General features: G+C 39.1%; 1 protein-coding gene across 1 annotated transcript in view; it reads right to left on the reverse strand.

The window, feature by feature from the left end:
- Positions 1-21,436, reverse strand: part of SORBS2 (sorbin and SH3 domain containing 2) — a 458,010-nt gene that overhangs the window by 363,604 nt on the left and 72,970 nt on the right. Inside the window, exon 2 of the mRNA XM_073341803.1 lies at positions 16,011-16,166. The gene's annotated coding sequence lies outside the window, so the exon portion shown is untranslated. The remainder of the gene's footprint in view (positions 1-16,010; positions 16,167-21,436) is intronic.

The following is a 21,436-nucleotide window of genomic DNA, read 5'->3' on the forward strand; positions in this document are numbered from 1 at the left end:
AGCCCAAAAAGGTTGAGAGCCACTGTTCTATCACATACCACATATCACAGAACTGGCTCTTTTATCCATTCAGGAATTTAATTTCACTTGACATGTTACCACTGAAACATGGTTGCACATTTCTCCCTTTTTCTATGTCCTCTGTCTCACTGAGGACCCTAACCCTAACCCCCTTGTCATAAATATAAAGGGAAGGGTAAACCCCTTTAAAATCCCTCCTGGCCAGAGGAAAAATCCTTTCACTGGTAAAGGGTTAAGAAGCTAAAGCTAACCTCGCTGGCACCTGACCAAAATGACCAATGAGGAGACAAGATACTTTCAAAAGCTGGGAGGAGGGAGAAAAACAAAGGGTCTGTGTGTCTGTTGGTATGCTGCTTTTGCCGGGGATAGAAAAGGAATGGAATCTTAGAACTTTTAGTAAGTAATCTAGCTAGGTATGCGTTAGATTATGATTTCTTTAAATGGCGGAGAAAATAATTGTGCTGAATAGAATGACTATTTCTGTCTGGGTCTCTCTTTTGTAACTTAAGGTTTTGCCTAGAGGGATTTTCTATGTTTTGAATCTAATTACCCTGTAAGGTACATCCTGATTTTACAGGGGTGATTCCTTTACTCCTATTTACTTCTATTTCTATTAAAAGTCTTCTTCTAAGAAAACTGAATGGTTTTTCATTGTTCTAAGATCCAAGGGTTTGGGTGTGTGGTCACCTATGCAAATTGGTGAGGATTTTTACCAAACCTTTCCCAGGAAGTGGGGTGCAAGGGTTGGGAGGATTTTGGGGGGAAAGACATGTCCAAACTGCGTTTCCCAGTAAACCCAGTTAGAGTTTTGTGGTGGCAGTGGTTATTCCAAGGACAAAGGATAAAATTAATTTGTACCTTCGGGAAGTTTTAACCTAAGCTGGTAAAAGTAAGCTTAGGAGGTTTTCATGCAGGTCCCCACATCTGTACCCTAGAGTTCAGAGTGGGGGAGGAACCTTGCCACCCCTCCAAGACCTAGGCTAAGCAAAGAACTGTTTTGAACATAGGAAAGAGACCAACATGAAACAGACACAAACTTTTAAGGTTCCTACTATCGTTGGCTCTTTTGGGTCAACACCATGAAATAAAACTATGGGAACATTATTCCTCCTATGTGTGTAAATATATCAATATGTATATAGAGATCAAGGTTAGAAATGAGTAAAAATGCATAATTTATGCAGAAGCTTTTTTTCTTTAAAAACTAGTTTGAAAACTCTATATATTCAGTAAAAATATTTATGAATTAAAGTTTTAAATGGTTACAAAGAGCTTTTGTTGGAAAAGCACTGGTCAATTAAAGACATCAGCATGGCTTTAGGAAGGGGAAATCACACCTAATTGACTTGATTTATGACATTCTCCAGACTATTAAATGCTTAAAAGTATAGTCTGGGACTATAAAAACACCCTGACTTTGAAATGGAAAACTTTAGAATAAAGGCTCTGTTCTGTGACCTTTTAAAATTTTTAAATTGGTGGCGGCAATTCTAAAAAATGATAATATTGATATATGCAGTGTTGCTGTAGCTTTGTTGGTCCCAGGATATTAGAGAGACAAGGCGTGTGAGGTGATATCTTTTAATGGAACCAACCTCTGTTGGTGAGAGAGACAAGCTTTCAAGCTTCTGAAAGGCAGTCTCTCTCACCCACAGAGGTTGGTTCCATAAAATATATTATTTCATGCACATTGTCTCTCTAATATTGATATGTCGGATTAAATCACTTTAAATTATTAAATAGCATAATAATACACAGAATAATCATAAAATGCAGAACAGGAGACGTCTGGTGTCTCCTTGCAATGAAAAACACAGGATATAGGATCAATCATAAAAGCAATTCCCTTGATTAGAAATAATCACTGTTAGTAGTCTTTAATTAAATGGGCCCTGGAAGTTCAACAAACATGTACAATCAAATGACCTTGTTAATTACAAATGGTCACATGGGAACTTGGTTATAGACATAAAGTAACTACGAAGGTGCCCTATTGCTGCCAGATGTTAGTAATTTAAAGCAACATAATGTTTATATTGTGTCTAAGCGGAAATATTTCTTAAACATATCTATACTTTGTGTGTGCATGCGTGCTTTCTTCCAAATATAATTTTCCCAGTTTAAAATCAGAAGTGCCTTACATTTGGCTAAACAATAGTATTCAGCACTTTAGAACCTTAAAGCATTACATAATAATTAACCCTCAAGGCCATGGTCAGGTACGTTACAGATGGGGAGAAAGAGGGGAACCAGTCCAGAGGACGCATATACAAACCAGTACCACTGCATGTTTAAATGGTTATCATAAGTGCACATGTAAATTGAGTAATTGTTCATTCAAACTTTCTATTCCCATGTGCCGATATTAAATTGCTTAATAGCTACACAAGAAAGGCACAAATTATTGTACACACTTTTACATATAGCTCTGAGCTTCGCTGCATTTGAGATACCAGGCTGCCGCCATGCAGCATTTCTAGTACAACCTAGTTAAGCAAAAAGAAAAGGAGTACTTGTGGCACCTTAGAGACTAACCAATTTATTTGAGCATAAACTTTCGTGAGCTACAGCTCACTTCATCGGATGCATACTGTGAAAACTGTCCACAGTATGCATCCGATGAAGTGAGCTGTAGCTCACGAAAGCTTATGCTCAAATGAATTGGTTAGTCTCTAAGGTGCCACAAGTACTCCTTTTCTTTTTGCGAATACAGACTAACACGGCTGTTACTCTGAAACCTAGTTAAGGTAAGTTTAGAAATGCCTAAAGCCATTCTAGCAGTATGTCATCATTTCCATTTACAATCCTGGTCAAAACAAGGAAGTAGAGAAGCACACAAATTAAATATTTTTAAAAGGCAACTTTGAGCCCCAACTGAATTTGTGTACCACCATCATATTATATAAACAGCATTGATTTAAACAACATAGGTTTGCTACTAGAAAATGCTTCTATACATTAATTTAAGGCCAGAAGGGACCATTATCATCATCTAGTCTGACCGCTTGTATAAAAGGATACAGAATTTCAGAAAAGACTTCCTGCATCAAGCTCAGTAACTTGTGGTTGAGCTATACCCTCTCTCTCAGAAAGCATCCAATTTTGATTTCAGTTCTTCAAGAGATGGAGATTCCAGCTTTTAGAATCGGTAATGCTTTTGGCTGCTAAATTAATGAGCCCTTTATTATCAGTTATTATTTCCCTGTGTCAGTACTTATAGATTATGATCAAGTCTTCCACAAGGAGCTTGATCTATTTAGCTTAAGTGTCTCCCTGCATGATTTCTGCCCCCTGCCCCCAACAGATCATGAAAGATTTTTCTTCTCTAGACTCCCTCACATTTTTCAATATCCTTTTTAAAGCATGGACACCAGAACTGGACACAGCAGCGCAATAACAGTCTCCCCAGTGCTGTAAGCGGAGGTGATATCACCTCCTTGCTCCTACTCTCTATTTTCTTGTTTATACTGTATTAGTCTTTTTATCCACAGCATTGCACTGGGAGCTCATGTTCAGTTTGGTTATCCACCATGACCGCCGTGTCTATTACAAGGTCACTACTTTCTAGGATACTGTCCTCAATCTATAAGTCTGGCCTATATTCTCGTTCCTAGATGTATATTCTTGCATTTGACTGTATTAAAATGCATATTGTTTGAGTGCACCCAGCTTAGCTTGCCAAGAGATTCAAATCACTCTGCTTATGTGATCAATGACATCTTGAGGACCATCATGATAACGACAGTCTTGAGGTCTGTACATTAAACATACCATATCAGAAATCAGCCGTTTCAAAGTCACTGAATTTTTAGATTTGATGAGAGAATTTTAATTGATTCCTTATGTTCTTTTCTTTAATTTCACTTTATATAAAATTGCATCTGTTCCCCACCCTAGTCTGATCTTCTCTATATTAAAAAAAAATTAGAGTTGTACAGCCCAAAGGAGTGGATATGTATATATTTTATGATGTTGCCAGGGCTTTGCTTTCATTTACAAAATAGAACTAGTCTCCTTTCTTGCTGTTGTTTTTAGTGGTACTTAGCTTTGCATATTCTTGTCAATATCAAACAGTACAGTAACAAAGCAAATGGTTAAACATATTGGAAATGTACAAATTTAACGTCTCTTTCAAGGTCACAGGGCCCCAGCTTAATTGCCTTTCTGTCAGATACTATATATCTCACAAACATGCTTCAGGGGGCAAGACTATTTGAAATCAGTCCAATACAGTATGCTGGCTTTGTTTAGTCTGTGCCAAATGGATAAAGTTCAATGCTGCTTTTGTTAAAAAAATCTATACAGCGTCTCCATGCTATAGCTGAGAAAGACAAAAGCTGTCACTTTATACATCAGACAATGTTAGTTTTTACCTTTGTCCCATTTCATGAATTCTTAGCTTATGTCACAGTTGGAGCTTGTTTAGACGTCCTTCTTAGGTTATACGCTTATATACGTATAAACGTATATATACGCTTATACACTTATAGGTTATACACTTCTTATATACGCTAATACCATATTGATTATTGTAGTATTAGAACCTAATCAGACAGGCACAGTTTAACAATTTTTTATGGGTTTCAGATGGACAGTGGTCATATGTTTGCTAGGTATTCCACTACATCTGAGTAAATATTACCAACAAATCTGAATTTGTTTGAAACATCGTAGTGTTTTTTGTTCCCAGTTTTGTGTCTAGCCAAATCTGAACAGAATCATTATTATTACTATCAAACATTTATATTATCGTAGCACCCAAAGGCCCCAAGCAGGTTTAGAACCCTTTATGCTGGACATTCCACAGGAAACCATCTCTGCCTTGATATGAAAAATCCATTGCTCTGCCATTGCAGTACTCTTCTCTACAATATGCATTTCCTAGTGTTCTGTTCATTGTAGTTTAAACATCCCAGGTAATAGAGCTTCTACTGCTACCTTTAGAAGACCATTGAAGGTCAAGTAATACCTCTCCATCTTTGATATTCACAATCTTAAAATGTGCATAAATTGATATTCCCCTCTCCCTTATCATAAAAAATACCAGTTAATTCTTGAATATTTCCTCGTAAATCATTCCAGCAGCCCGTTGTTTATTTTTGTTCCTTTCCTTTGAACTACTTCCAGTTCAACGAAAAAGAGTACTTGTGGCACCTTAGAGACTAACCAATTTATTTGAGCATAAGCTTTCGTGAGCTACAGCTCACTTCATCGGAATGCATCTGATGAAGTGAGCTGTAACTCATGAAAGCTTATGCTCAAATAAATTTCTCTGTCTCTAAGGTGCCACAAGTACTCCTTTTCTTTTTGCGGATACCAGACTAACAAGGCTGCTACTCTGAAACCTTCCAGTTTAACATTATTTTTCTGGCAATGTGGTGTCCAGAATTAAACACAGTATTCTTGGTCTAAATCACACTATAGCCATATAGAGGAAACATTATATCCGACTTCCTTGATGAATATGTATCCCCAAATTGTACAGGCATTTTTGAATCACTACAACTTCCAGTATGGTGAATCACATTCACCTGAATTCTAACGCAGATAAAAAACAAAGTTACTGATCTATGAAGAAAAATAACTTACACTCTTAAAAAGCAGACACACTTCATGACTTGAGGATGGTCTTTTTGGTGCCATCCTTAAATCCACTAAGAATAATCATGGGAATTAACTACTACAGAGCCTCAACTCAGTACCAGAAGAACTATTTTGGGGGGAGTGGGGTGGAGGGGAAGAGAAGGCACAGGGATTGTGAATGTAAGAATAAATTACCTTGATGAATAATTTAATGGGGAAAAAACAGTACAACTTTTGTAATGATAAATTATGTGCCTCTTAAATTGCTTAAAGAAAAGAAAAGGAGTACTTGTGGCACCTTAGAGACTAACCAATTTATTAGAGCATAAGCTTTCGTGAGCTACAGGAAGTGAGCTGTAGCTCACGAAAGCTTATGCTCTAATAAATTGGTTAGTCTCTAAGGTGCCACAAGTACTCCTTTTCTTTTCTTTTTGCGAATACAGACTAACACGGCTGTTACTCTGAAACCTTAAATTGCTTAGTATTCTTTGAGAGAATTAATAAAATGAGGCTAGAGAAGAACTTGTGGATATAATTTGGTCTTCCAAAAAAACCAAAACCCTTTTGATAAAATCTGTCCGAGGCAATTCAGAGAAAAGTAGAAACCACAGGGCAAAAAGATAAAGTTGTCATGGCCTTCAGAACTAGTTCAGAGATAGGAAGCAAAGAAGGGATGATTTCCAGAGTGGAAACAAATTAGTAATTGGTTATTCGAAGGATCAGTGCTAGGATCAGTGTTGGTTAATGCATCTAACAGTGATTTTAAAGAGGAGATAAATAGCAAAGTGGTAAAATATGCTGAGAAGAAAAATTTACTTAGATCAGTACAAATTTACAGGACGTTGAGCAGTCAAGGAAGTTTTCATTAAAAAAAAAATGCCTAGATAACATAAAGGCAATTAAAATTCCGTGTGGCCAAGTGCAAGGTAGCATACACTGAATGAAATTATCGTCACACTTTATATTAAGGAAACATTTATAAATAGTTTATAAATGATTAATAGATGTTTTAATCAATTGTTTTACATTCCAACAGGTTCCCTGTAATCATGTGCACCACTGATGCACTTACAATATATAGTACTGGTCAGTACATGTTCATATGTACATATTGCCACTGATCATACCTGCTGGTCTATAGCTGAGTATAGGAGAGTAAGATTAATCAGAGTGTAAATTCTAATAACAAATGGCAGTCAGATATCACTCTCACTGTGTCATCTTTTTGCTTTCCTCAACCTACCAGTATCACTTCATGTTATCTGGACAGAGTCTCAGCCAATTAGCCCCAAGATCGACAAGACACTGGGCACAATATATGACAATACAGTCTAGGTCAGATGAGAGTTAGATGTCATATTGAAGAGATTGTAGCTCTTGCATTCATCTACACATTGAACAGCACAGACAAGGTGGAATCCGGTAAAACCCCATTTTAGGTGTACCCTCAGGAACGATGAGTAAAACCATCCTCTGGCCTTCGGTATATTTCATGACTACGAAATAGACTGGAAAATTTTCAGCGCATTTTTTCCAGTGGGAAAAAAACTGAAAAAGATGCCAAACCGTTTCACTAAAAATATTTACTCTTTTTCAATCAGCTCAGAAAAAAATCTGCATGAGCAATATTCCACACAAATATGTGTATATGAGAAAGCTGTGCAAAGAAGCCCTTGTCTTCATCCCACCCGAGAAAAAGAGACAGCTTCTAGATGGTGGTCTACAATGTGATGCTTCCTGTATTTTTTTTCTTGCAGCAACAACCAGGAAGAGGATGATTAATCCTTTGTTTACAATCTGCGCTAATGTCTTGAATGCTAATCATTTGACTAGCAGAAAGAGGATGGCAGTTTGGAGGACAGATAGAGCACAAAATGGCAACTGAAGTGTCATAGATCCAGAAGGTAAAGCAGCCATTTTCTCTGGCAGGTGGAATATTTCTGCAGCACATGACAAACAAGTTCCGCATCAGATTCTGCAGCACTGGAGCTACAATACACAAGAGGCCTTCTATAAGAATTTATTTTGCATGTAGATATAACCTAATAAGGCACTTTTATAATGTTATTTATATGGTGCTTTTACTGTGTGTATTTAACATATGTTCAAAGCATAGTATAAGGCACTGGTTTGACATTAGCATTTGTAAGTACTTCACTTTATTTGATATCTACAGTATAATGTATATAAGTATAGTTTAATTAGTAGAAAAGTACACAAGAAAAGGCACCCTGATAGTATTAAATACCTATCAGTGTAGTTTGATATTATGGTTACATTTTCTAACATACCATTCTGTCAAAAGTCTAGTTAAAGTGATATATATGCTACACTGATAGGTATATAAATGTTACACATTAATGAAGTAATTTTGCAATGGTGCCAGTCTTTAGAAGAGTACGTTATTGTCTTGAGAACAGATACCTCAGATAAATACAAGCACTAAGGGTTTATTGTGAAGCGTAAACGTAGTAAAAGAATTGTGATGCTAATGATTCAATTCCTGAAACACCTGATTTCACCTCATTTACCTCCACGTGTGGCTCGTGTTGTTACAAGTATGATACTTGACCTACTTTTCTGCACCACTTCCCACATGCGAGCCATTCTTTTTAGGTGACAAATCTGAGGAACTGTCTCAGACTGAGTTGTCATTAGAGAAGGTTTTGGAACAAGTTGATAAATTAAACAGTAATAAGTCACCAGGACTAGATGGGATTCACTCAAGAGTTCTGAAGGAACTCTATATGAAATTGCAGAACTACTAACTGGTATATAACTTATTGCTTAAATCAGTCTTTGTACCAGATGACTGGAGGATAGCTAACATAATGCCAATTTTTTTAAAAGGCTACAGAGGTGATCCTGGCATTTTCAGGCCATTAAGCCTAACTTCACTAACCAGGCAAATTGGTTGAAACTATAGTAAAGAACAGAATGATCAGACACAGATGAACACAGTATGTTGAGGAAAAGTCAACACTGCTTTTGAAAAGGGAAATCATGCCTCACCAGTCTAGTAGAATTCTCTGAGGGAGTCAAGAAGCACAAGGACAAGAGCGATCCAGCAGATACACTGTATCTGCACTGACCCACTATGGCCATTCTTATATTCCCTTGTAGTGGCTCAGTGAGGGGGCCCTCCAACTCCAGGTCCTTGGGAGGCCACCCTGCCTCACTACGTCACTGATATGTTGGCCGCCATGGGGAATGAAGCGGTCTCTGCTCGCAGCTGGGCCCCAGGCCTGTGTGCAGGTTGGGCAGGAAACAAACAAACAGTCAATTGGCCCCAGCCCTGGATTAGGGTGGAACAACAAAGAATCTGAGTCTCAGGCCTGTGTGCAGGCTGAGTGGCAAACAAACAGTCAATTAGCCCAGGCCCTGGATCAAGGTGGGGCAACAAAGAGTCTGAGGCTCAGGCTTCCGGCCTGAGGAAGGGGAGACTGCCACCCCCAGGTTGGGATGGCAGGTGGGATGCAGGTCTATCCACTCCACTGCATCCCAGCCCAGGGCCCTAGCAGTGACAAAGTGCTTTGTCAGTGGGGATCCACACCACAACATGCTGACTCTCCCTCTGTCAGCGTTGCAGCCAGACAGGGGTTTGTTACCCCTGGGCCACTTCCACGCTCCCCTTCTTGGTGTACCTGTTGCTGTGAGGAGGGGTTGAGGTTGACGGTGGCTTCCGGGACCACAAGCAGGTCTTTGGGGATCTGGTCCATCGGTGGTCCAGGCTAGTCATCCTCTCCCTCCAGGCTCAGGTCCGACAGTGGTCTGGGTGGTACAGGCCAGTTGTCTGCTTCCTCCAGGTCTGAATCAGCTACCAGCCCCGGTGGCCCCGGCCAGTCCTCTGCTCCTTTGGCACCCTCCACCGCTTCCCAGCTTGGGAGGCCACAGGAGATGTCTGGTGCCTCGGGTGGTTGCCTCCCTAGTCAGCTTTCTAGGATGCCTTTTATACTTTCTGCCCCTCCCACCCACTTCCTGGGGTAGGGGCAACTAGGCCCTGGCCCTGCCCATCAGGGCTCAGTGTGGGGGGCTCTCCCACTCCGGGTCCTCAGGAGGCCACCCCACCTCATTACATCCCTTTATTCAAAAGTCAGACCTGTGCCCCTTGCTTGCAACTGAGTCTGCATAATGTGCCAGATAATAGCTTGTGTTCCCTCCCCAAAAGCACCATCTGTTGGAGGTTCACTACAAAACTTAACAGGTGCATGGAGGCAGGGAGGTAAGTATTCTACCCACAATTGCACTAATTGGTAAGTTCTGAAAACTTTCCAGACTTAAAGTGTGCTGTGAATTCAAGATACTTCTAACTATCAAGTATTATAGAAGCATTCAATTAACCAGAGAAAGGAAATCACTTCACAGTTTTTGAACACTTCAGTTCTCTCACCCGTGGGATGCTATGTATGTGTCTGAATCGCTTCCCACATTTAAATTGCCTCCATAAGATAGACCTGTCAGTGTACTAGTGTTACAGGTTGGTGATCAAAGATTCTTTATGGTTGAAATTCACCCCCAGTGCAGAGGACCTGTCCAAATCTCATATTAAGTGTTTAAGCAGCAGGGAGGGCCCTAAATGGGTCCTCTTGTGCAAGGATGATTTCCACCCTAAGTGCATAGGAGCAGTATGAAGGGTGTGCCTCCTAACATCAAGGCTTCACAAATCTACTCATCACAAGTAGGGAACTTTCCCTAGTGATGGGACAGGCCTTACCCATCAGCCACTGCCAAATTAGAGCTTTCATTTAAATAATTAAAACTCCAGCTTTCATGGTTATGAAGTTTATATTCATCCAGCTCATATTTGGATGATTAACTGATGCAGCATTGTCTTCCTAATTCTGCAAACAGCATGAAACAATATAGCGGTGTGACTTTTCCAAAACCAACTCCGGGCCTGGCCCCAACACACAGCACAGCATCTGGACTGTGCAGACACTTGCCTATGCTGGTGAAATAAACCCAGAGAAATATATGCATCAAATGACATAGTGGGCACCCAACTCCTCAACTCCTCACCAAATCCATCAGCTCCCCCCTTCAAAATGATCAATTAGCTCCACAGGAATATATCAATCATCCTCGGAATCCACACTATTTATTCCCCTATCGATCTAGCCCCTGCGAATTTTACTCTCCCTGCAATTCATTAGTTTCCCCTCTTCCCCAGCCCTTCACAGACAGGGTTATCTTCTTCTTTTCTCAGCAGCAGCAGCTGAGACTACAGTGGTGACTCTTCTCTTTCCTTGCTGGTTGTTTAGCATTCCCTTCCCTCTGCTTCCCCCTCTCTGTTGATTGGCTAGCTGTGATTCTCAACTGTCAGCTCTACCTACCGTGTCAGCCAGCAAAGAAACCTGAAGACCTGCATAATGAGCTGGAGAACAGGGTTGGAAGCTGGAGCTTCCACCCAAGAGTCAGATAGTAGACAGGCCTCACTGTTATTGGAGCAGTTACTCTGAGGCCACTGAAAGAGAAAGGATTCCCTCACTCCAGATTATTCAGCAGAGGTGGAAACAGTCTATGCCTGCTTCTCTGTCAGGACTGGAGTGTGGCCAAATGGTATCCTGACTACATAAATCAGCTTAGTTCCAGCAGGTAATATTCCTTGCATTGGACAGGTGTAAGTTGGCTGGTAGGCTTTGCCCCAGAATTAACCAGCATGAACTCCGCAGACCAGAAGCAGTAAAGTGCTGTGTTCTGTGAACACTCTTTGCGATAAAAGATCGGAGGTCCTGGAGCATCATATGAATTCTAGAAGTTTTAAGGATCTCTTGAACTTTCTAATTTGGGGAGCATGTGCTTTTAAAACATTTTTCATTGTTTATGCTGTTCTAATCTTTTTTGCTCTACAAACACTTGTGCTTCTTCCCAAATTTATGGAGTTCAATTCAATGTACTGGGAATGCCCGTGAATCATGAGGTACAGTTACACCATTACATCAGGAAGCTTCAGTATTGTATATCCGAACAGGATGAGAGGGGTTAGAGACAAACAAGGAACTAGGCTAGAGTCCAGATAGTTGGAGGTCTGACCACCTGCTTCAAATCCTGAAATAAAACATTCATTCCTACAGAGTGCCATTAGTGTTGCAGACTTTGGTGTTATGCCATGAATAAATGATCAATTTTTCAGAACACAAAACTGACACCTCTGCAAAGTCATTGAAATTTGCCTAGTATCAGAGGGGTAGCTGTGTGAGTCTGGATCTGTAAAAGCGGCAAAGAGTCCTGTGGTACCTTATAGACTAACAGATGTATTGGAGCATAAGCTTTCATGGGTGAATATCCACTTCATCGGATCTGACAAAGTGGGTATTCACCCACGAAAGCTTATGCTCCAATACGTCTGTTAGTCTATAAGGTGCCACAGGACTCTCTGCTGAAATTCCCTAGTCCTCCTTCCATACTGCAATATCACTGTTCTTCAAAGAGTTCTCCCTTCTGAGTATTGACCTAACTTCACCCTCAGTAGTCTGCAATTAAAAGCAAAAAAGTATAGCTACCCAGATAAAATATTTCACATAACATGCAAGGGGGAAAAGTTACAATAATTTTGAAATCTTCAATTGCTTTTTATTTATAGTCAAACACCAATTTGCTTATTTTTTATGAACTTAAAGCAGTGTTGTCAGTTTATAAACAATATATTTTCTGTACATTGTATAAGAGACTGCCTGATAGAAATATACAATTAGTTGCTATGTATGTTTAGGCACTCTGTTTATACATATCCTCCATTTCTTCAATTTATCAGAAAGCCCCTTTTCCCCCAGCATGTTTGACAGGTACAAGGCAGCAGACTAGCAGTGGGAGAGCAGGCTGAAGTTTATGTAGTCAATTATCTGTATACACACACAGACACACACAGCATGAAGGGGGAAGTGATGTATTAAACGTATGTGTAATTTATCATATGCAATAAATCTGTTGGCAAATCTTGCCATTTCTCTCATACCTCTGACCACATTACCTGCTCCTGGAAGGCAGCACTGAACAGAAATGGCCCTCTTCCTGCTTTGGTCCTGCCATACAACCACCGAAACGCCCATGGCCACTCTGCCCTTTTGCTGGTCCTTTCCCTGCACTTCAGGTGCCATCACTATGACTATACAGCATACATTTATTCCCCCAGAACTCTCTTGCACTGAAATGATGATAGACTAACATGATTAACCAGTACTTTTCCATCTCTCATTTAGCCCCCATCCTTTGTTTAAGAACACCCTCATGAGAAGGTGTGCTGAAGCCCGCAATCCCCCAAATTCTGTACTCTTTTATACAGAGAGAGTGCACACTTTTGTCAGTCTTCATTTAATATGGAAAATGCATTGGAATTACTATCATCCATTTATATTTCAGTTCTCCTGTGGCCTTATTATGGTATCCCAAGGCAGGGATAGAGTACAGAATTATCTCAAGCCACGTCTTTATTTGCATGCCCTATTAAATCTCCAGTTGCTAGCAACATTTAAAAAGTGTTTAGTGACCTTCTGTACCGGAAATTTATCTGCTGGGAATGGGAAATACTTTTTCTTACTCTAGCAAGTAAAGTTTTAGAGCATGTTACCTGTCTTCTTGTTCCACAGTATGCAATGCATAAAGTGCAGTGTAAAGAGGACCTGAGTCAACTGTTTGAGGAAGAGTGTCTCCCTCTCTCCCCATTAACAACAACATGAATAGACTGTGTTTAGAATGCTCCCCCTGTCTGTGAAGCAAAACTAACATATTCCTGAGCATTACATAATACTGCTGTTGACTCTTACTTCTCCATCACAGTGTAGCTGCTCAGCCAGCATTAAGACCTGTGAAATTTGCTTGCAAGAGCAGGAGAAAGGAACCCTTGTGTCTGTGGACCACATTCTAACCTCAAAAGGCTTATTCTGAAAACCAGAAGTGGTAGGCAAGCATTAGCATATAGATGTAATGGATATGGGATGAAAATTCTGACAACACACAAACACTGAAGAGCTGTGAAAAATGTTCAGTTACACCATACTTAAAAATGAAAACAAAACAAAAACAAAAAAACCCCCAAGATCACCGAACTGTCAGTTAGCTCCAAAATATCTGAAGATTTTCCACTCTGAAAATAAAATTCAATTTAGTATGCAGCATGCAAATTAAGTTAGCTTTTGAAATAAAAATGAAAGTATAATTAAAAATCCTTAGGATTATTACAATAAAACTCTCATCTCTGGCACCCCGTCCAATAATTTATGGTTTAAAAATGCACTATGGTTTTAAGATATATTTATGTTGCATGTAAATTCTTGATGTGTTATTTTACTTATTGTTTATTTCCCTTTCTACAAACAAAACCATTCAATCACATTTTTCCATGATTTTCTTTCTTACTCAGGCTAATAAAATACCTCTATTTAAAGAAGAGCTTTCTTCCTTACAGACATTGTCTATTCCTACTTGATGTTGCAGAGAGGTTATAATATTGACTACAGGACATCATAATTATTACAATAGCAGTACACTGTTCATGCAAACACACAATTATGATCTCGCAAGAGCAAGCAAGAGAGCTTGGCTTGTGATTTGCTTCCAGATTCACATCTTCAGTAATAGCAAGAGGAACACATAGCAAAGAATTCCTTCATACGTATAGATTATGTGCTTTCAAATTTGTTGTGTTCACACTAATAGGAAATACATTTATTTTTATTACATAGCTGTCAATGTCTTGATTAATTTTGTAAGATTAAAATTCAACGGTGACATTGCAGACTTTTTGTGAAACTAAGAACAGTTCATTTAACAAAAAGAGATTTATTCCAGTCTGAATTTTCACGCTTCTCCTTCTTGCCTGCTTTTTAAAATTTTATTGAAGAAGATATTGTTAAGCTCTTTAGGATAAGAAGTGTGCCTCTTCCTTAAAGGAAGAAAATCCCAGGCTTCCTCCTTGAAAGTTATGTATAATACAGAAAATAGGAATGTTGAGGCATTAAATATATTTTAGTATCTTTTGCACACTGGGTCTTCTAAAAATCTAAACCTGTCTCAAACAGCTATATGTACATATATGCTTCATGAGATGTGCATATCATCTTGTAAAGTACAGTACATTGTGGGGCCTAACCACGTTGACAAGGTCCATTTAAAAATCACAGAAATCAAGTTTTCCTTAAGGGTCTCATTTTTAAGCTCAGTCACTTTTTCTCAGAAGAATATCTGATGTAATAACATCTAGTCCCCCACAAAAGATTAAAGAGCTCTCACCTATGAATAAAAATTCTGTACACAAAAGATTCCTGAAGGAATCCTTCCCACTGAAATTGCTGATATCATGCTATAACAGCAAAAAACACCAATTCACTCAATATAAAAGAGTGATTAGTATTCCAATACATTCAGCCGTGAAAAAGGACAATCAATCATCATTAAAATATATGTACAGTTATGGTGCTGCCAAGAAAGAAGCATATTACCCATAATGGTGGTGCTATCATATGCAAATCATCATGTACCATTAACCTCTGCGTTGGATTTGAGGTAGTCAGATGGATTATTATTGCAATCTCTTAACTACTTTGATAAACACAATGTAAGATATAAGACAACACTGCAGCAAAGGACAGATTTAGTCTTATTACACAGGACATATTCACTCTAATTATCTTTCAGAGGAACAGCCGTGTTAGTCTGTATTCGCAAAAAGAAAAGGAGTACTTGTGGCACCTTAGAGACTAACCAATTTATTTGAGCATGAGCTTTCGTGAGCTACAGCTCACTTCATCAGATGTTGATGAAGTGAGCTGTAGCTCACGAAAGCTCATGCTCAAATAAATTGGTTAGTCTCTAAGGTGCCACAAGTACTCCTTTTCTAATTATCTTGTTGCTCTTCAACCCAGTTTGCACAGGCTTGTAACTCAGAGCTAAAAATGTGCTTTACCAAAGAAGTGTCAGCCTGGGATTTTTTTTTTTATTATTATTAATTGCTTTAAAAAAATACTACTTTGATGAAAGGAACCATAAAAGTGCAGGGGGTCTTAAAGCACCTCACAGACATTAAATGAGCCTTTGTGTATCCCTGTACCTCTGAAATGTTAAAAAACTGTGCTTCACAGGGGCTCCTTTTGTGTCATTCGGTTATATGGGGGTTGGGGCACAAAGGGTCCAGTTTGTCAGCCATTCTCCTCCACATAAGGATCATAGCATATGGTGGAGCTACTAAAGAGTGAAGAATCCTTCCCTCCACATTCTATTGAGCTCTTATGTGGCATGCCCCTTTGCTGAGGCTTGGTGAAGGGAATGGGATTAAAAAGCAGTAACTGCTAGCTCAGCAAACAAGAGTTACTTTCATAATCCAAATCATCACTATCCTATGGGCAACACAGTGTACCCACAACAACAAGCAAAGCAATTTCTTAAGTCAGCTGAAAATATAAAACACTTACCATATGCTTCACAATGGACCAAACTGCCTGAAAATAATCCAGCTAATTAGCAGCAGCAGTCGTAGTGGACATCTTCGTTCCCAGCAGCAGTTCCTTCCTTGAGTCTACAGGATCTATAGCAGGTCCAGTACTTCTACCCACGATGATAGCTGTGATCTAGTTTGCAAAGAAAGCATGTTCTGTGAATTTAGTCATTGTTTGTTTACAGTAAGCCTTTTATCTTTGAAGCTGTGTTTTGATACGATTGTGCCAGATTCTGCCCTCAGATTTGTACACATCGACTGTGAATTATAGCTAGGTGCATACATCTAAGATCAGGATGTGACCTACAGTTCATAGCACAGAGCACAGCTGCCAAGCTAAGTGCAGATCCATGTGCGACATTTTATACAAGTCATGTAATGAGCTGTTTACATATTTGTAAATAATTATTTTATAACCATATAGCAGGTTAAAATAATTGTGTCCCTAAATGCCTGGAGCTAAGAGGAAGCTTTCTTCTTATGCTTATTTTTTTCAAAATTGTCCATTATGATGTCTGGGAGGAGGGAGGAAATCAATTTTTAAATGGAATAACCAAAAATCCCAAACACAAAAATGCAAACACATACTGGTTTTCAGATGAAAATATTAACTTAAAAAAAAAAACAACCCTCAAGAAAAGCAGATACTTTCCCTGAATGTTTGCTTTGTTGAAAAACCAACCATCCAAACAAAAAAGAGGAAATTTTTTGATTAGCCGTAGTTTTTATACCTGTTCCTGATATCTGATACGGACCACTGTCAGAGAAAGGACACTTGATTAGAAAATTAGTTTGACAATTTCTATGTTTTAACAACTTGATTGAGCATTCTACACACTATGAAGACTGAATTGTTAGGCAATTTTCATAATTTAGACTGAAATCTTATATTTTAATTTCAGTAAAGGATATTCACAGATTTTATGAGTTCATGCAAGGTGGGATACTGCAGGCAGCAATACTTAATATGATGCATTTGATTCACACACAAGATAAACCAACTCATATGATTAATATACTCCACTTCAGATGGACACGGGAAAAAAAGATTTTTTTTTTTGCCAAAATGCAGTAAGGTTTTAATTTAGAAGCATCTTGCTATGCTGAAGTTAGTTCTATTTCATTGAAAAAGATCTAAAGCTACAGAAAACCAAAAAATTAAAAAAAAATTGATTCAAGTAAATAGATGGTTCCAGTGAAAGGTTGATTCAATGGAATATAGCGGGATCAAATTTCTGAGTGAAGCAGACCATACAGCAGAATACACATGAATACACTAAAGCGTAACAGTATACGTATAATAGTAGATACCTAGATCGAATGAACTAGTAACAACGGGTGACTTCAAATACCTGCATATCATCGGATCATATGACACCACCAGGACAAGGTTTAGAGAAACAAGTTCTCAACATTTTAAGTGATTACTTCTTGGTACAGCTAGTCACAATTTGACTAGTTATACAAAAGTTTTGATTTGAGAAACAGCAAGACTTGAGCCACTAATAATGATTTAAGTTCAAGATTATCATAGGAGAGCTTGACAATAATTATGTCAAAGATAGAGCTGAAAAAGAAATGTTTTCAGAAGTTGTATAAAGGCAGAAGTGGCAGCCCAAGGTTGATGTCAAGAGGACAGATTTCCATATCCTGAGGGCCACCATAGAAAAAAACCTGGTCACCTTGTAATCTAAGATTCTATAGTAGAACATCTAAAAGGGTGAGTAGGGACATGATTGGGGTTGTATATACTAGCATAGATACTTGAAATATGGCCAGAAGTCTTGCGACTTGGATATTTAAAAACAGACAGATTATAATAGTTTAGGATTGTGGATGCTCATAAAATATGGCTCTAGAAGAAATAATGTAACAACTAATTAATCTTGCTCCAAAACGGCAATAATTTTACATCTGTCTATGTAAGGTACTTATTATGGCAGCCTTACTGTAGTATAGGAGCACCTCAGAATCTAATGCATTTATACTGAGCGGCTACAATCTCAGTGACAGAAAACAACAAAATCCACCTTTTCCCCTCCTTCCCATCCTTTTCTTTGTTAAATCCCCTCTTTCAATCACTCTAATTTACCTACCATAATTATGCCCTCCTTCAGCTAACCTCAGCCTCCTGATAGGACATTAGATGTCACTGTCTTCCCCTTTGCTCTCCTAGGCCTAGTCTTCACTGGGCGGGGGTGGGGAGATATGTTCTTAACTCAGATTAGCGAACACAGGGGAAAATCCTAGTTACGATAAGAGTCTTAATGACAGTTGAAGTAAGTCAAAGTGACTTAGGAAATTGGGACTCAGACTCACAATGCTGAGCAGACCAATGGCTAAATAGCTTGAAAAACATCTGTGCTTATATGCTTTCCGAACAAAAAAGTCATAAAACCTATCCGAGAATTCACAGTCTGTACTTTCTACACCACAGACCAGCAATACTACTAACTACTCACAATGGCATTTATAAATATTTGAATAGTGACCACTTTAAAGAAGTAGCCAGTTTGAAAAGAATGCCCTAATAGAAACAAGTTCCTGTCCCTGACAATCATACCACCTTTTAGGACAGTCTCTTTCCTAATAAGACTGCAGTTTTCAGATGTGAACCTGTTGCTCCTCTTTTACCTGAATTTAGTTTTCTCTTTGGCATGTAGAGTAATTAAAAGTCATCCACATGCATGCAGCAGAAAGGGATTTTGCAGATTGCAGGAGCACACCATTCACCCTGAATTTGTTCCTAATAAATTACTTAACTTCCTACACAAATATGGATTTTCAGCTCTGTGAATCAACTCCTTTCTTCTAAAAGATTTGTCACTGTGGAATAAAATCACTTGTTAGGAAGCAAATCCAAATCCAATCATGCACTAAATTTTCCAATCCAAATAATGTAAACCGTTTTACATTTGAAAATAAAATCTGCATGTGTGATTCAAAATATCTGCAGCTGAAAGAAATTAGTCAAACAATACATGTTAATTTAATATACAGCCATAGCATTATTGATTAATAAACACTGCATCTTAAGTCACATACCATGTATTGTCCTTACTTGTGTTTTAATTAAGTTATATGCAACTGTGCAAATAAATCCATAGTTTATCTATTCATTCTCCATGTTAAAGCTACTGTGGGATTTGATTATAGCATGGTTTGTGGATTACTGTGTCTTGGCTTTGAGATGCAGTATCCTACCTACACCTTATTATAGTCATAGTGTTGAAAAGATTTGAGGTATACATATGTTTCAGAATACATATGAGTATGGCTCTGGGATGATTTCTGTCAAGCTAAGATAAATAAAGCATTCTCTCATTTTGATCTTCTTACTGCACTTATTCCAGGCTCTAGACACAAACCTATTACAAGACTATTTTAATTCATTATTATTAATGCATGGCACTTAACAAGGGATAGGAGGTCTTACAATGAGTCAATGAAAGATCTCACACAGTAGCATCCTAACCCCAAAATCTCCCAACTCAGATTCCATGAATAAGGCTGAGATTCTTTCAAGAAGGTCGCGGAAAGCACAGATTCTATGACTTTCTGTGACCTCTGTGACTTCTGCAGCGGCTGGTGCAGCTGACTTCAGGGCCACCTGAGCAGATGGGCCAGCTGCTCGGGCATTCCACAGCCAGCCACACCAGTTGCCACTTAGGAGACCCTGGGCAGCTGGCTTTGGGGACCATGCAAGCAGCGGCTGGTGCGGCTGGTCCCAGGGAGTGCCCGAGCAGCAGTCCTGGGGGTGCCCTGCGGACCGCCTGAGCAGAAGTCCTGGGGCCCACCGCACCAGCCTCCGCTTGGGCAGTTGCCTCCAGGGACTGCCAGAACAGTGGCTGGTATGGTTGGCATGGCTGGCTCTGGGGACCGCCCGAGCAGCAGCGGTCCTGGGCCAGCTGGAGCAGTGGCTCCATGGGCGTCCAGAGGCCCTCTGGAGAGCAGTCCTTGAGTGCAGCGGACGAGGACAGTCAACCCTTAGCACTGGAGCAGGCCCCCTGGAGCAGCCGGGCCCCAGAAGTAGAGATTTAGTCAGGAGTATATAGTACAAGTCATGGACAGGTCACAGGCCATGCATTTTTATTTATTGCCCCTGACCTGTACATGATTTACCAAAAATACCCGTGACTAAACCTTAGGAGTTCATGGATAAGGCTAAGTCATGCCTCCAATCAACTCTTGAGAGAAAAAGCCTGGTCACACAGGGGTGTTTTTCAGTACTTCATTTGATCCTCCAAAGAAATTGAGAGGGCACTTTAGCAAGTGCTCCTCCCAGAAGCATTTGTACAAAATAAATGTGGGTTCACTTATCAAAAGGAAAGCAAAGGCATCAAATATAGACAAATAAACTTAGATATGGTGATATCTTCTTATGAAGACATGCTAATCGAAAATATAGCTATTCAACTGTTCTACATCATGGGTAAAATTATCTACCAGTTTAATTCCATTTAATTAAATGGGTGCCACCTGTGGTGACTTGCAAATGGATTTTTGCCTAACAAACATAGTGTCTAACTTATTGAACTACATAGGAATATGTACCACATACCAGCAAGCATGCCATTTTCACTGGCTTCTGTGGTTGCCCTTATAACATTTTCCAACAGTTCAGACACAATTACCTCCAGTTTTAAATATAGGGGAAACTAACGAATTTCAGATCCAACTTACTGACCCTTTAAATGGTGACAACTGTACTGGTCACAAAACCTCTTCCTTCATAAAAGATATGTGCATGTGTTTGGGGGGGGAAGGCGGGCTTCCATTACCCCCTATTCATATGGAATTATTTAAACATAATTATGCACGCAGAGATCTAAGATAACAGGTAGCAAAATGTAACCAGAGTTCAACAGGAGATTCATACCTAGAGATCATGTACTCTAGGTACCATCACATGCAGATAAGGTGCCAGATTTCCCTCTCATTTACCCTAGTGTGTGAGGCTGGTGTAAGTCCAATGGGAATCATACCCTTGAGTCTCCATTCTATACCTAATGCATTATTTAATTAATTAAATTACATTTAAGTAGTAGGAATTATCTTTGGCCAAAAAGGGAAGTAGGCTTATGTCTTTTTATTGAGGCTAGGAAATAAGACATTTTAGAATATTTATTTGATTTTTAAATTTTTTTAGTCTTTTTAGTTTTAGATTTCAGTTTAATGGGATTATTAGTGGTTAGATATGCAAGAAACTTATTCTCAGAGGTTCTCCTGACTACAGCAGTCTTCTAATCCCATCCAGAAGACATTCTGCAGTGTGAAAGGGGGAGAAGCTCAATTAATACAGCCCAGGGGCTCTGCTCAACTGCAGATTTGAAGGTCCTTAGGAAAATATCCTATAGAAATTCCTTTTGGGAAGGAAAAACCCCTATTATTATGGGGTTTTGA

This window comes from Lepidochelys kempii, chromosome 4, assembly GCF_965140285.1.
Source record: "Lepidochelys kempii isolate rLepKem1 chromosome 4, rLepKem1.hap1, whole genome shotgun sequence".
In the NCBI taxonomy this organism is placed as follows: Eukaryota; Metazoa; Chordata; order Testudines; family Cheloniidae; genus Lepidochelys; species Lepidochelys kempii.